The sequence below is a fragment of the Idiotropiscis lumnitzeri genome, chromosome 7 (genome assembly GCF_059441095.1).
Source record: "Idiotropiscis lumnitzeri isolate Australia: NSW breed Sydney's pygmy pipehorse chromosome 7, RoL_Ilum_1.0, whole genome shotgun sequence".
NCBI lineage: Eukaryota > Metazoa > Chordata > Actinopteri > Syngnathiformes > Syngnathidae > Idiotropiscis > Idiotropiscis lumnitzeri.
In genome coordinates, this window is record NC_142397.1 from 19,736,731 (window position 1) to 19,751,454 (window position 14,724).

At 43.5% G+C, this 14,724-nt stretch overlaps 11 non-coding genes across 11 annotated transcripts; all 11 read right to left on the reverse strand.

The window, feature by feature from the left end:
- Nucleotides 1–826: 826 nt before the first annotated feature.
- On the reverse strand, nt 827–897 carry trnag-gcc (transfer RNA glycine (anticodon GCC)). The gene has a single exon. It is a non-coding gene; the product is annotated as a tRNA-Gly (tRNA).
- Nucleotides 898–2,859: 1,962 nt separating this feature from the next.
- Nucleotides 2,860–2,930, reverse strand: trnag-ccc (transfer RNA glycine (anticodon CCC)). Its single transcript has one exon. It is a non-coding gene; the product is annotated as a tRNA-Gly (tRNA).
- A 714-nt stretch (nt 2,931–3,644) lies between these two features.
- trnag-gcc (transfer RNA glycine (anticodon GCC)) lies at nt 3,645–3,715 on the reverse strand. The gene has a single exon. It is a non-coding gene; the product is annotated as a tRNA-Gly (tRNA).
- An 872-nt stretch (nt 3,716–4,587) lies between these two features.
- Nucleotides 4,588–4,658, reverse strand: trnag-gcc (transfer RNA glycine (anticodon GCC)). Its single transcript has one exon. It is a non-coding gene; the product is annotated as a tRNA-Gly (tRNA).
- A 1,962-nt stretch (nt 4,659–6,620) lies between these two features.
- trnag-ccc (transfer RNA glycine (anticodon CCC)) lies at nt 6,621–6,691 on the reverse strand. The gene has a single exon. It is a non-coding gene; the product is annotated as a tRNA-Gly (tRNA).
- A 714-nt stretch (nt 6,692–7,405) lies between these two features.
- On the reverse strand, nt 7,406–7,476 carry trnag-gcc (transfer RNA glycine (anticodon GCC)). The gene has a single exon. It is a non-coding gene; the product is annotated as a tRNA-Gly (tRNA).
- An 872-nt stretch (nt 7,477–8,348) lies between these two features.
- On the reverse strand, nt 8,349–8,419 carry trnag-gcc (transfer RNA glycine (anticodon GCC)). The gene has a single exon. It is a non-coding gene; the product is annotated as a tRNA-Gly (tRNA).
- A 1,964-nt stretch (nt 8,420–10,383) lies between these two features.
- On the reverse strand, nt 10,384–10,454 carry trnag-ccc (transfer RNA glycine (anticodon CCC)). Its single transcript has one exon. It is a non-coding gene; the product is annotated as a tRNA-Gly (tRNA).
- Nucleotides 10,455–11,168: 714 nt separating this feature from the next.
- On the reverse strand, nt 11,169–11,239 carry trnag-gcc (transfer RNA glycine (anticodon GCC)). The gene has a single exon. It is a non-coding gene; the product is annotated as a tRNA-Gly (tRNA).
- An 872-nt stretch (nt 11,240–12,111) lies between these two features.
- trnag-gcc (transfer RNA glycine (anticodon GCC)) lies at nt 12,112–12,182 on the reverse strand. Its single transcript has one exon. It is a non-coding gene; the product is annotated as a tRNA-Gly (tRNA).
- A 1,962-nt stretch (nt 12,183–14,144) lies between these two features.
- Nucleotides 14,145–14,215, reverse strand: trnag-ccc (transfer RNA glycine (anticodon CCC)). Its single transcript has one exon. It is a non-coding gene; the product is annotated as a tRNA-Gly (tRNA).
- Nucleotides 14,216–14,724: the final 509 nt, after the last annotated feature.

Below are 14,724 nucleotides of genomic sequence, written 5' to 3' on the forward strand. Positions count from 1 at the left end.
GGCCGTGGGCTGTCATCCCTCTCAACGCTGATGACCTACCCTGGGTACATTTTCTCATATGGTTTCTCTGTGCCTTGCTATGTCTTTCTACGAAGATAGTTTATTAGGTTGTGTTGCAGACCGGGACCCTCTGCACTTTGTCTAGGGTCTACCCCGGTCAGTCCGGGCCTGAGGGGTCTGTGTGTTGGCGGAACTCCCTGTGGCCGTGGGCTGTCATCCCTCTCAGCGCGGATGACCTACCCTGGGTACATTTTCTCATATGGTTTCTCTGTGCCTTGCCATGTCTTTCTGTCTTTTTACGAAGATAGTTTATTAGGTTGTGTTGCAGACCGGGACCCTCTGCACTTTGTCTAGGGTCTACCCCGGTCAGTCCGGGCCTGAGGGGTCTGTGTGTTGGCGGAACTCCCTGTGGCCGTGGGCTGTCATCCCTCTCAGCGCGGATGACCTACCCTGGGTACATTTTCTCATATGGTTTCTCTGTGCCTGGCCATGTCTTTCTGTCTTTCTACGAAGATAGTTTATTAGGTTGTGTTAATGCGTGTGTTCTGTGTGTATGCGAGTTCAGGCGTGTATGTGGATGTGTCTTGTGTTTATGTTGGGTGGGTGAAATGGGTTTTAGTCTTTTGTTGTAATTTGGATGTTTATATTGTACAGCACTCTGAGCTGCATTTTACGTATGAAAAGTGATATATGAATAAAATTTGATTGATTGATATAGGTATTATTGGCACTTTAGGTGCAAGAGGTTTCTGGTTCAAATCATGGATGGTGGTGTCCAACAAGAGATCGCACTCATTGCGAACTGCCATGAAGCAGCAGCAGCTTTTGCATTGGCCGGGAATTGAACCCGGGCCTCTCGCATGGCAAGCGAGAATTCTACCACTGAACAACCAATGCTTACAGAGGAACGCCCTTCAGTCATAGACGTCCACTAAGGATAACGTTTTCAAGGGACCAAATGAGACCATTTTTTTCGTTTTTGAAACGTAGCATTATAGCAATGTAAGTAATGCAACAAGTGAATGGTACATTCCTTTAACGATAAGATCACTCTCCACCACTTTATAATTATGACCACGACCTATAAAGATAACCAGTTTTGATGCATTGGTGAGAAGAGGTTTGGCTTTTTGGACTGGGGGTATAAATCTCATTTACGGTGTATGAGGACAAGTTTCGAATCCCAAACGAGTCCTTCTTTACACTGGGTAAATATAAACATTGTTTCTGAACTTTGAGTTCAACTGAAACTCCCGTACTAATAGGAAAGGATCTACGCTGGTAAAATTAGAACGTCATCAATTTGTTGGCTCCTTAGGCCTTGGTTGTCATTTGCAATTTGGGAGCACGCAATTTCTGGTTTAAATACGAACAGGTGCCGATTCAGGCTTGCGGAGACCCGTTTAAACCTCAGGCTACAAGCACATGGTCGCATTCGGCTCATGGGTCTAGGCGGTTGATTCTCGCTTAGGGTGCGGGAGGCTGGGTTCAAATCTCAGACGAGCCACCGCTGAGTTGGAATACACATGGTTTACCAAACTTTGAGTCCGTTAACAATTTCAAAGGCAGACTGGAAAGGGTGACGCTGGTAAACTTAACATGAAATTACAAAACTGAAAACATTACGACTGTACTTAAAAAAAAAACTATACTTCAGGTCCTTGTTATTTCAATAACCTTCGTCTTATCTCCAAAGTCCGATACCTTTCAAAAATCTTGGAAATGACAGTTTCTACCCAGCTCCATTCCCAAATGACCTCCAATAACCTCTATTAATATTTCAAGTCTAGTTTCCGACCTAATGCAGTACAGAAATCTCACTCATCAAGAACACCAATGACCTCCTCCTGGCAAGCCACCCTAGCCTACTTAACATTCTCACCCTCCTCGATCTCTCAGCAGCTTGTGATTCAATTTTAACACCATCTTCCTGAACGGACTCCATTACAGTGGAATTACACAAACACAACTCTTCAATTATTCAACGCCGATGTGTCCGGTGGGACCCAATTCGTTCAACTGACATCATTCAAATCCCACCCATCCCCTGTTTTTTCTGGTGTCCAACAAGGCTCTGTCTTAGGCCCTCTCCACTTCGTTATCTTTATTCTTACCTCTTGTCGAGCTGTTTCACAGATTAATCATACACTTCCACTGTTATGCAAATGACACTCAGCTCTACCTCGCCACATAACCAACTGCCACTATTCCTGCTTCCTCCCTTTCTGACTGCTTCTCCGAACTTAATCACTGGTTCTCATCCAATTATGTGCAACTCAACATTGATAAAACTGATATCCTACTGGTAGGTACCAAGTCCACTCAAGACAGAACTTAGCGTTTTTCACATGACACTTGACAATACCTCAGTTTTACCCCCTGGTCAGGTTTTACTCTGGGTGTCATCCACTCCCTCCTTTCACTGAGAATTAAATAACATGGTCTGATCTGGATAGTTTCTACTTTATGAAATAATTGTCCTGCGTCCCCGTCCATTGTCCTTTTAAAGAGCTTACGTCCTTGCATTTAACCAGTCCTAGTCACAATTACTTTCAATAATTTACTGCAAAAACACCTGATTAAACGCCACAATTGCTAAATTTAGCCCAAAAAACGGATTTCTACATACATTAAAAGGTTCTGACAAATAGCCTCGGGTCTCCACATTAGTAAATCGAGTGTTATTAATATCCTATGCACCGGTAGACGGTGTTGTCATTCCCGCCCTGAAATGAGGCAAACTGCAGATAAAGCTGGGGTCGCAAGAGGGAAATTGACAGATGAAAACAACTTAGGCGTGGCACGTTCCAACAACAGGTCACAATCGTAATTAATACTATATGACATTGCTTCAGCTTTTGCATTGGCCGGGAATTGAACCCGGGGCTCTCGCATGGGAAGCGAGAATTCTACCACTGAACTACCAATGCTTAGTACAGCGCGGTCAATTAGACATAGATGACCACCAAGGAAAACCTTTTTTAATGGACCCAATAAGACCTTTTTTTCCATTCTTGAAACAGTGCAAAATTAACCTATCTCATGCATCAAGTGAACGATACATTCCTTTAACGATGAGATCATTTTGCAGAAATTTTTTAATACTGGGAAATGCACTAACGATCCACGACCATACATTGCGATAATGGATGCCAGTATCAAGACATTGAGAAAACACTGATAACGTCTGATAATGTGACATTGAGATAACATATTTCAGCATTGTGAGACTAAACTGCTGCATTTCTGATAGTTGGAACTCCACCTCTTTATAATTAAGACTACGTTCTATAAAGATAACCGATTTCGACACCTTGTAAAAAGAGGTTTGGCTTTTTGGACTGGCTGTATAAGTCTCACTTCAAGTTTGTGAGGACACTTTTTTCAAATCCCAAACGTGTCCTCCATTACACTGGGTGAATATAGACATGGTTTCGGGAGTTTGAGTTCAAATGAAATTTCCTTACTAATAGCAATGCTTCTACGCTGGTAGAATTATAATGTCATGAATTGCTGGAGGCTCATTGGGATATAGGCATTATTCGCACTTTGGGTGCGAGAGGTGCTTGGTTCAAATCAGGGATGGTGATGTCCAACAAGAGATCACCCTCACAGTGTACATGTCATGAAGCAACAGCAGCTTTTGCATTGGCCGGGAATTGAACCCGGGCCTCTCGCATGGCAAGCGAGAATTCTACCACTGAACAACCAATGCTTACGCGTCCGGGACGGGGGGTCTGTGTGTTGGCGGAGCTCCCTGTGGCCGTGGGCTGTCATCCCTCTCAACGCGGATGACCTACCCTGGGTACATTTTCTCATATGGTTTCTCTGTGCCTTGCTATGTCTTTCTACGAAGATAGTTTATTAGGTTGTGTTGCAGACCGGGACCCTCTGCACTTTGTCTAGGGTCTACCCCGGTCAGTCCGGGCCTGAGGGGTCTGTGTGTTGGCGGAACTCCCTGTGGCCGTGGGCTGTCATCCCTCTCAGCGCGGATGACCTACCCTGGGTACATTTTCTCATATGGTTTCTCTGTGCCTTGCCATGTCTTTCTGTCTTTCTACGAAGATAGTTTATTAGGTTGTGTTGCAGACCGGGACCCTCTGCACTTTGTCTAGGGTCTACCCCGGTCAGTCCGGGCCTGAGGGGTCTGTGTGTTGGCGGAACTCCCTGTGGCCGTGGGCTGTCATCCCTCTCAGCGCGGATGACCTACCCTGGGTACATTTTCTCATATGGTTTCTCTGTGCCTGGCCATGTCTTTCTGTCTTTCTACGAAGATAGTTTATTAGGTTGTGTTAATGCGTGTGTTCTGTGTGTATGCGAGTTCAGGCGTGTATGTGGATGTGTCTTGTGTTTATGTTGGGTGGGTGAAATGGGTTTTAGTCTTTTGTTGTAATTTGGATGTTTATATTGTACAGCACTCTGAGCTGCATTTTACGTATGAAAAGTGATATATGAATAAAATTTGATTGATTGATCTAGGTATTATTGGCACTTTAGGTGCAAGAGGTTTCTGGTTCAAATCAGGGATGGTGGTGTCCAACAAGAGATCGCACTCATTGCGTACTGCCATGAAGCAGCAGCAGCTTTTGCATTGGCCGGGAATTGAACCCGGGCCTCTCGCATGGCAAGCGAGAATTCTACCACTGAACAACCAATGCTTACAGAGGAATGCCCTTCAGTCATAGACGTCCACTAAGGATAACGTTTTCAAGGGACCAAATGAGACCATTTTTTTCGTTTTTGAAACGTAGCATTATAGCAATGTAAGTAATGCAACAAGTGAATGGTACATTCCTTTAACGATAAGATCACTCTCCACCACTTTATAATTATGACCACGACCTATAAAGATAACCAGTTTTGATGCATTGGTGAGAAGAGGTTTGGCTTTTTGGACTGGGGGTATAAATCTCATTTACGGTGTATGAGGACAAGTTTCGAATCCCAAACGAGTCCTTCTTTACACTGGGTAAATATAAACATTGTTTCTGAACTTTGAGTTCAACTGAAACTCCCGTACTAATAGGAAAGGATCTACGCTGGTAAAATTAGAACGTCATCAATTTGTTGGCTCCTTAGGCCTTGGTTGTCATTTGCAATTTGGGAGCACGCAATTTCTGGTTTAAATACGAACAGGTGCCGATTCAGGCTTGCGGAGACCCGTTTAAACCTCAGGCTACAAGCACATGGTCGCATTCGGCTCATGGGTCTAGGCGGTTGATTCTCGCTTAGGGTGCGGGAGGCTGGGTTCAAATCTCAGACGAGCCACCGCTGAGTTGGAATACACATGGTTTACCAAACTTTGAGTCCGTTAACAATTTCAAAGGCAGACTGGAAAGGGTGACGCTGGTAAACTTAACATGAAATTACAAAACTGAAAACATTACGACTGTACTTAAAAAAAAAACTATACTTCAGGTCCTTGTTATTTCAATAACCTTCGTCTTATCTCCAAAGTCCGATACCTTTCAAAAATCTTGGAAATGACAGTTTCTACCCAGCTCCATTCCCAAATGACCTCCAATAACCTCTATTAATATTTCAAGTCTAGTTTCCGACCTAATGCAGTACAGAAATCTCACTCATCAAGAACACCAATGACCTCCTCCTGGCAAGCCACCCTAGCCTACTTAACATTCTCACCCTCCTCGATCTCTCAGCAGCTTCTGATTCAATTTTAACACCATCTTCCTGAACGGACTCCATTACAGTGGAATTACACAAACACAACTCTTCAATTATTCAACGCCGATGTGTCCGGTGGGACCCAATTCGTTCAACTGACATCATTCAAATCCCACCCATCCCCTGTTTTTTCTGGTGTCCAACAAGGCTCTGTCTTAGGCCCTCTCCACTTCGTTATCTTTATTCTTACCTCTTGTCGAGCTGTTTCACAGATTAATCATACACTTCCACTGTTATGCAAATGACACTCAGCTCTACCTCGCCACATAACCAACTGCCACTATTCCTGCTTCCTCCCTTTCTGACTGCTTCTCCGAACTTAATCACTGGTTCTCATCCAATTATGTGCAACTCAACATTGATAAAACTGATATCCTACTGGTAGGTACCAAGTCCACTCAAGACAGAACTTAGCGTTTTTCACATGACACTTGACAATACCTCAGTTTTACCCCCTGGTCAGGTTTTACTCTGGGTGTCATCCACTCCCTCCTTTCACTGAGAATTAAATAACATGGTCTGATCTGGATAGTTTCTACTTTATGAAATAATTGTCCTGCGTCCCCGTCCATTGTCCTTTTAAAGAGCTTACGTCCTTGCATTTAACCAGTCCTAGTCACAATTACTTTCAATAATGTACTGCAAAAACACCTGATTAAACGCCACAATTGCTAAATTTAGCCCAAAAAACGGATTTCTACATACATTAAAAGGTTCTGACAAATAGCCTCGGGTCTCCACATTAGTAAATCGAGTGTTATTAATATCCTATGCACCGGTAGACGGTGTTGTCATTCCCGCCCTGAAATGAGGCAAACTGCAGATAAAGCTGGGGTCGCAAGAGGGAAATTGACAGATGAAAACAACTTAGGCGTGGCACGTTCCAACAACAGGTCACAATCGTAATTAATACTATATGACATTGCTTCAGCTTTTGCATTGGCCGGGAATTGAACCCGGGGCTCTCGCATGGGAAGCGAGAATTCTACCACTGAACTACCAATGCTTAGTACAGCGCGGTCAAATAGACATAGATGACCACCAAGGAAAACCTTTTTTAATGGACCCAATAAGACCTTTTTTTCCATTCTTGAAACAGTGCAAAATTAACCTATCTCATGCATCAAGTGAACGATACATTCCTTTAACGATGAGATCATTTTGCAGAAATTTTTTAATACTGGGAAATGCACTAACGATCCACGACCATACATTGCGATAATGGATGCCAGTATCAAGACATTGAGAAAACACTGATAACGTCTGATAATGTGACATTGAGATAACATATTTCAGCATTGTGAGACTAAACTGCTGCATTTCTGATAGTTGGAACTCCACCTCTTTATAATTAAGACTACGTTCTATAAAGATAACCGATTTCGACACCTTGTAAAAAGAGGTTTGGCTTTTTGGACTGGCTGTATAAGTCTCACTTCAAGTTTGTGAGGACACTTTTTTCAAATCCCAAACGTGTCCTCCATTACACTGGGTGAATATAGACATGGTTTCGGGAGTTTGAGTTCAAATGAAATTTCCTTACTAATAGCAATGCTTCTACGCTGGTAGAATTATAATGTCATGAATTGCTGGAGGCTCATTGGGATATAGGCATTATTCGCACTTTGGGTGCGAGAGGTGCTTGGTTCAAATCAGGGATGGTGATGTCCAACAAGAGATCACCCTCACAGTGTACATGTCATGAAGCAACAGCAGCATTTGCATTGGCCGGGAATTGAACCCGGGCCTCTCGCATGGCAAGCGAGAATTCTACCACTGAACAACCAATGCTTACGAGTCCGGGACGGGGGGTCTGTGTGTTGGCGGAGCTCCCTGTGGCCGTGGGCTGTCATCCCTCTCAACGCGGATGACCTACCCTGGGTACATTTTCTCATATGGTTTCTCTGTGCCTTGCTATGTCTTTCTACGAAGATAGTTTATTAGGTTGTGTTGCAGACCGGGACCCTCTGCACTTTGTCTAGGGTCTACCCCGGTCAGTCCGGGCCTGAGGGGTCTGTGTGTTGGCGGAACTCCCTGTGGCCGTGGGCTGTCATCCCTCTCAGCGCGGATGACCTACCCTGGGTACATTTTCTCATATGGTTTCTCTGTGCCTTGCCATGTCTTTCTGTCTTTTTACGAAGATAGTTTATTAGGTTGTGTTGCAGACCGGGACCCTCTGCACTTTGTCTAGGGTCTACCCCGGTCAGTCCGGGCCTGAGGGGTCTGTGTGTTGGCGGAACTCCCTGTGGCCGTGGGCTGTCATCCCTCTCAGCGCGGATGACCTACCCTGGGTACATTTTCTCATATGGTTTCTCTGTGCCTGGCCATGTCTTTCTGTCTTTCTACGAAGATAGTTTATTAGGTTGTGTTAATGCGTGTGTTCTGTGTGTATGCGAGTTCAGGCGTGTATGTGGATGTGTCTTGTGTTTATGTTGGGTGGGTGAAATGGGTTTTAGTCTTTTGTTGTAATTTGGATGTTTATATTGTACAGCACTCTGAGCTGCATTTTACGTATGAAAAGTGATATATGAATAAAATTTGATTGATTGATCTAGGTATTATTGGCACTTTAGGTGCAAGAGGTTTCTGGTTCAAATCAGGGATGGTGGTGTCCAACAAGAGATCGCACTCATTGCGTACTGCCATGAAGCAGCAGCAGCTTTTGCATTGGCCGGGAATTGAACCCGGGCCTCTCGCATGGCAAGCGAGAATTCTACCACTGAACAACCAATGCTTACAGGGGAATGCCCTTCAGTCATAGACGTCCACTAAGGATAACGTTTTCAAGGGACCAAATGAGACCATTTTTTTCGTTTTTGAAACGTAGCATTATAGCAATGTAAGTAATGCAACAAGTGAATGGTACATTCCTTTAACGATAAGATCACTCTCCACCACTTTATAATTATGACCACGACCTATAAAGATAACCAGTTTTGATGCATTGGTGAGAAGAGGTTTGGCTTTTTGGACTGGGGGTGTAAATCTCATTTACGGTGTATGAGGACAAGTTTCGAATCCCAAACGAGTCCTTCTTTACACTGGGTAAATATAAACATTGTTTCTGAACTTTGAGTTCAACTGAAACTCCCGTACTAATAGGAAAGGATCTACGCTGGTAAAATTAGAACGTCATCAATTTGTTGGCTCCTTAGGCCTTGGTTGTCATTTGCAATTTGGGAGCACGCAATTTCTGGTTTAAATACGAACAGGTGCCGATTCAGGCTTGCGGAGACCCGTTTAAACCTCAGGCTACAAGCACATGGTCGCATTCGGCTCATGGGTCTAGGCGGTTGATTCTCGCTTAGGGTGCGGGAGGCTGGGTTCAAATCTCAGACGAGCCACCGCTGAGTTGGAATACACATGGTTTACCAAACTTTGAGTCCGTTAACAATTTCAAAGGCAGACTGGAAAGGGTGACGCTGGTAAACTTAACATGAAATTACAAAACTGAAAACATTACGACTGTACTTAAAAAAAAAAAACTATACTTCAGGTCCTTGTTATTTCAATAACCTTCGTCTTATCTCCAAAGTCCGATACCTTTCAAAAATCTTGGAAATGACAGTTTCTACCCAGCTCCATTCCCAAATGACCTCCAATAACCTCTATTAATATTTCAAGTCTAGTTTCCGACCTAATGCAGTACAGAAATCTCACTCATCAAGAACACCAATGACCTCCTCCTGGCAAGCCACCCTAGCCTACTTAACATTCTCACCCTCCTCGATCTCTCAGCAGCTTCTGATTCAATTTTAACACCATCTTCCTGAACGGACTCCATTACAGTGGAATTACACAAACACAACTCTTCAATTATTCAACGCCGATGTGTCCGGTGGGACCCAATTCGTTCAACTGACATCATTCAAATCCCACCCATCCCCTGTTTTTTCTGGTGTCCAACAAGGCTCTGTCTTAGGCCCTCTCCACTTCGTTATCTTTATTCTTACCTCTTGTCGAGCTGTTTCACAGATTAATCATACACTTCCACTGTTATGCAAATGACACTCAGCTCTACCTCGCCACATAACCAACTGCCACTATTCCTGCTTCCTCCCTTTCTGACTGCTTCTCCGAACTTAATCACTGGTTCTCATCCAATTATGTGCAACTCAACATTGATAAAACTGATATCCTACTGGTAGGTACCAAGTCCACTCAAGACAGAACTTAGCGTTTTTCACATGACACTTGACAATACCTCAGTTTTACCCCCTGGTCAGGTTTTACTCTGGGTGTCATCCACTCCCTCCTTTCACTGAGAATTAAATAACATGGTCTGATCTGGATAGTTTCTACTTTATGAAATAATTGTCCTGCGTCCCCGTCCATTGTCCTTTTAAAGAGCTTACGTCCTTGCATTTAACCAGTCCTAGTCACAATTACTTTCAATAATGTACTGCAAAAACACCTGATTAAACGCCACAATTGCTAAATTTAGCCCAAAAAACGGATTTCTACATACATTAAAAGGTTCTGACAAATAGCCTCGGGTCTCCACATTAGTAAATCGAGTGTTATTAATATCCTATGCACCGGTAGACGGTGTTGTCATTCCCGCCCTGAAATGAGGCAAACTGCAGATAAAGCTGGGGTCGCAAGAGGGAAATTGACAGATGAAAACAACTTAGGCGTGGCACGTTCCAACAACAGGTCACAATCGTAATTAATACTATATGACATTGCTTCAGCTTTTGCATTGGCCGGGAATTGAACCCAGGGCTCTCGCATGGGAAGCGAGAATTCTACCACTGAACTACCAATGCTTAGTACAGCGCGGTCAAATAGACATAGATGACCACCAAGGAAAACCTTTTTTAATGGACCCAATAAGACCTTTTTTTCCATTCTTGAAACAGTGCAAAATTAACCTATCTCATGCATCAAGTGAACGATACATTCCTTTAACGATGAGATCATTTTGCAGAAATTTTTTAATACTGGGAAATGCACTAACGATCCACGACCATACATTGCGATAATGGATGCCAGTATCAAGACATTGAGAAAACACTGATAACGTCTGATAATGTGACATTGAGATAACATATTTCAGCATTGTGAGACTAAACTGCTGCATTTCTGATAGTTGGAACTCCACCTCTTTATAATTAAGACTACGTTCTATAAAGATAACCGATTTCGACACCTTGTAAAAAGAGGTTTGGCTTTTTGGACTGGCTGTATAAGTCTCACTTCAAGTTTGTGAGGACACTTTTTTCAAATCCCAAACGTGTCCTCCATTACACTGGGTGAATATAGACATGGTTTCGGGAGTTTGAGTTCAAATGAAATTTCCTTACTAATAGCAATGCTTCTACGCTGGTAGAATTATAATGTCATGAATTGCTGGAGGCTCATTGGGATATAGGCATTATTCGCACTTTGGGTGCGAGAGGTGCTTGGTTCAAATCAGGGATGGTGATGTCCAACAAGAGATCACCCTCACAGTGTACATGTCATGAAGCAACAGCAGCATTTGCATTGGCCGGGAATTGAACCCGGGCCTCTCGCATGGCAAGCGAGAATTCTACCACTGAACAACCAATGCTTACGAGTCCGGGACGGGGGGTCTGTGTGTTGGCGGAGCTCCCTGTGGCCGTGGGCTGTCATCCCTCTCAACGCGGATGACCTACCCTGGGTACATTTTCTCATATGGTTTCTCTGTGCCTTGCTATGTCTTTCTACGAAGATAGTTTATTAGGTTGTGTTGCAGACCGGGACCCTCTGCACTTTGTCTAGGGTCTACCCCGGTCAGTCCGGGCCTGAGGGGTCTGTGTGTTGGCGGAACTCCCTGTGGCCGTGGGCTGTCATCCCTCTCAGCGCGGATGACCTACCCTGGGTACATTTTCTCATATGGTTTCTCTGTGCCTTGCCATGTCTTTCTGTCTTTTTACGAAGATAGTTTATTAGGTTGTGTTGCAGACCGGGACCCTCTGCACTTTGTCTAGGGTCTACCCCGGTCAGTCCGGGCCTGAGGGGTCTGTGTGTTGGCGGAACTCCCTGTGGCCGTGGGCTGTCATCCCTCTCAGCGCGGATGACCTACCCTGGGTACATTTTCTCATATGGTTTCTCTGTGCCTGGCCATGTCTTTCTGTCTTTCTACGAAGATAGTTTATTAGGTTGTGTTAATGCGTGTGTTCTGTGTGTATGCGAGTTCAGGCGTGTATGTGGATGTGTCTTGTGTTTATGTTGGGTGGGTGAAATGGGTTTTAGTCTTTTGTTGTAATTTGGATGTTTATATTGTACAGCACTCTGAGCTGCATTTTACGTATGAAAAGTGATATATGAATAAAATTTGATTGATTGATATAGGTATTATTGGCACTTTAGGTGCAAGAGGTTTCTGGTTCAAATCATGGATGGTGGTGTCCAACAAGAGATCGCACTCATTGCGTACTGCCATGAAGCAGCAGCAGCTTTTGCATTGGCCGGGAATTGAACCCGGGCCTCTCGCATGGCAAGCGAGAATTCTACCACTGAACAACCAATGCTTACAGAGGAATGCCCTTCAGTCATAGACGTCCACTAAGGATAACGTTTTCAAGGGACCAAATGAGACCATTTTTTTCGTTTTTGAAACGTAGCATTATAGCAATGTAAGTAATGCAACAAGTGAATGGTACATTCCTTTAACGATAAGATCACTCTCCACCACTTTATAATTATGACCACGACCTATAAAGATAACCAGTTTTGATGCATTGGTGAGAAGAGGTTTGGCTTTTTGGACTGGGGGTATAAATCTCATTTACGGTGTATGAGGACAAGTTTCGAATCCCAAACGAGTCCTTCTTTACACTGGGTAAATATAAACATTGTTTCTGAACTTTGAGTTCAACTGAAACTCCCGTACTAATAGGAAAGGATCTACGCTGGTAAAATTAGAACGTCATCAATTTGTTGGCTCCTTAGGCCTTGGTTGTCATTTGCAATTTGGGAGCACGCAATTTCTGGTTTAAATACGAACAGGTGCCGATTCAGGCTTGCGGAGACCCGTTTAAACCTCAGGCTACAAGCACATGGTCGCATTCGGCTCATGGGTCTAGGCGGTTGATTCTCGCTTAGGGTGCGGGAGGCTGGGTTCAAATCTCAGACGAGCCACCGCTGAGTTGGAATACACATGGTTTACCAAACTTTGAGTCCGTTAACAATTTCAAAGGCAGACTGGAAAGGGTGACGCTGGTAAACTTAACATGAAATTACAAAACTGAAAACATTACGACTGTACTTAAAAAAAAAACTATACTTCAGGTCCTTGTTATTTCAATAACCTTCGTCTTATCTCCAAAGTCCGATACCTTTCAAAAATCTTGGAAATGACAGTTTCTACCCAGCTCCATTCCCAAATGACCTCCAATAACCTCTATTAATATTTCAAGTCTAGTTTCCGACCTAATGCAGTACAGAAATCTCACTCATCAAGAACACCAATGACCTCCTCCTGGCAAGCCACCCTAGCCTACTTAACATTCTCACCCTCCTCGATCTCTCAGCAGCTTGTGATTCAATTTTAACACCATCTTCCTGAACGGACTCCATTACAGTGGAATTACACAAACACAACTCTTCAATTATTCAACGCCGATGTGTCCGGTGGGACCCAATTCGTTCAACTGACATCATTCAAATCCCACCCATCCCCTGTTTTTTCTGGTGTCCAACAAGGCTCTGTCTTAGGCCCTCTCCACTTCGTTATCTTTATTCTTACCTCTTGTCGAGCTGTTTCACAGATTAATCATACACTTCCACTGTTATGCAAATGACACTCAGCTCTACCTCGCCACATAACCAACTGCCACTATTCCTGCTTCCTCCCTTTCTGACTGCTTCTCCGAACTTAATCACTGGTTCTCATCCAATTATGTGCAACTCAACATTGATAAAACTGATATCCTACTGGTAGGTACCAAGTCCACTCAAGACAGAACTTAGCGTTTTTCACATGACACTTGACAATACCTCAGTTTTACCCCCTGGTCAGGTTTTACTCTGGGTGTCATCCACTCCCTCCTTTCACTGAGAATTAAATAACATGGTCTGATCTGGATAGTTTCTACTTTATGAAATAATTGTCCTGCGTCCCCGTCCATTGTCCTTTTAAAGAGCTTACGTCCTTGCATTTAACCAGTCCTAGTCACAATTACTTTCAATAATGTACTGCAAAAACACCTGATTAAACGCCACAATTGCTAAATTTAGCCCAAAAAACGGATTTCTACATACATTAAAAGGTTCTGACAAATAGCCTCGGGTCTCCACATTAGTAAATCGAGTGTTATTAATATCCTATGCACCGGTAGACGGTGTTGTCATTCCCGCCCTGAAATGAGGCAAACTGCAGATAAAGCTGGGGTCGCAAGAGGGAAATTGACAGATGAAAACAACTTAGGCGTGGCACGTTCCAACAACAGGTCACAATCGTAATTAATACTATATGACATTGCTTCAGCTTTTGCATTGGCCGGGAATTGAACCCGGGGCTCTCGCATGGGAAGCGAGAATTCTACCACTGAACTACCAATGCTTAGTACAGCGCGGTCAAATAGACATAGATGACCACCAAGGAAAACCTTTTTTAATGGACCCAATAAGACCTTTTTTTCCATTCTTGAAACAGTGCAAAATTAACCTATCTCATGCATCAAGTGAACGATACATTCCTTTAACGATGAGATCATTTTGCAGAAATTTTTTAATACTGGGAAATGCACTAACGATCCACGACCATACATTGCGATAATGGATGCCAGTATCAAGACATTGAGAAAACACTGATAACGTCTGATAATGTGACATTGAGATAACATATTTCAGCATTGTGAGACTAAACTGCTGCATTTCTGATAGTTGGAACTCCACCTCTTTATAATTAAGACTACGTTCTATAAAGATAACCGATTTCGACACCTTGTAAAAAGAGGTTTGGCTTTTTGGACTGGCTGTATAAGTCTCACTTCAAGTTTGTGAGGACACTTTTTTCAAATCCCAAACGTGTCCTCCATTACACTGGGTGAATATAGACATGGTTTCGGG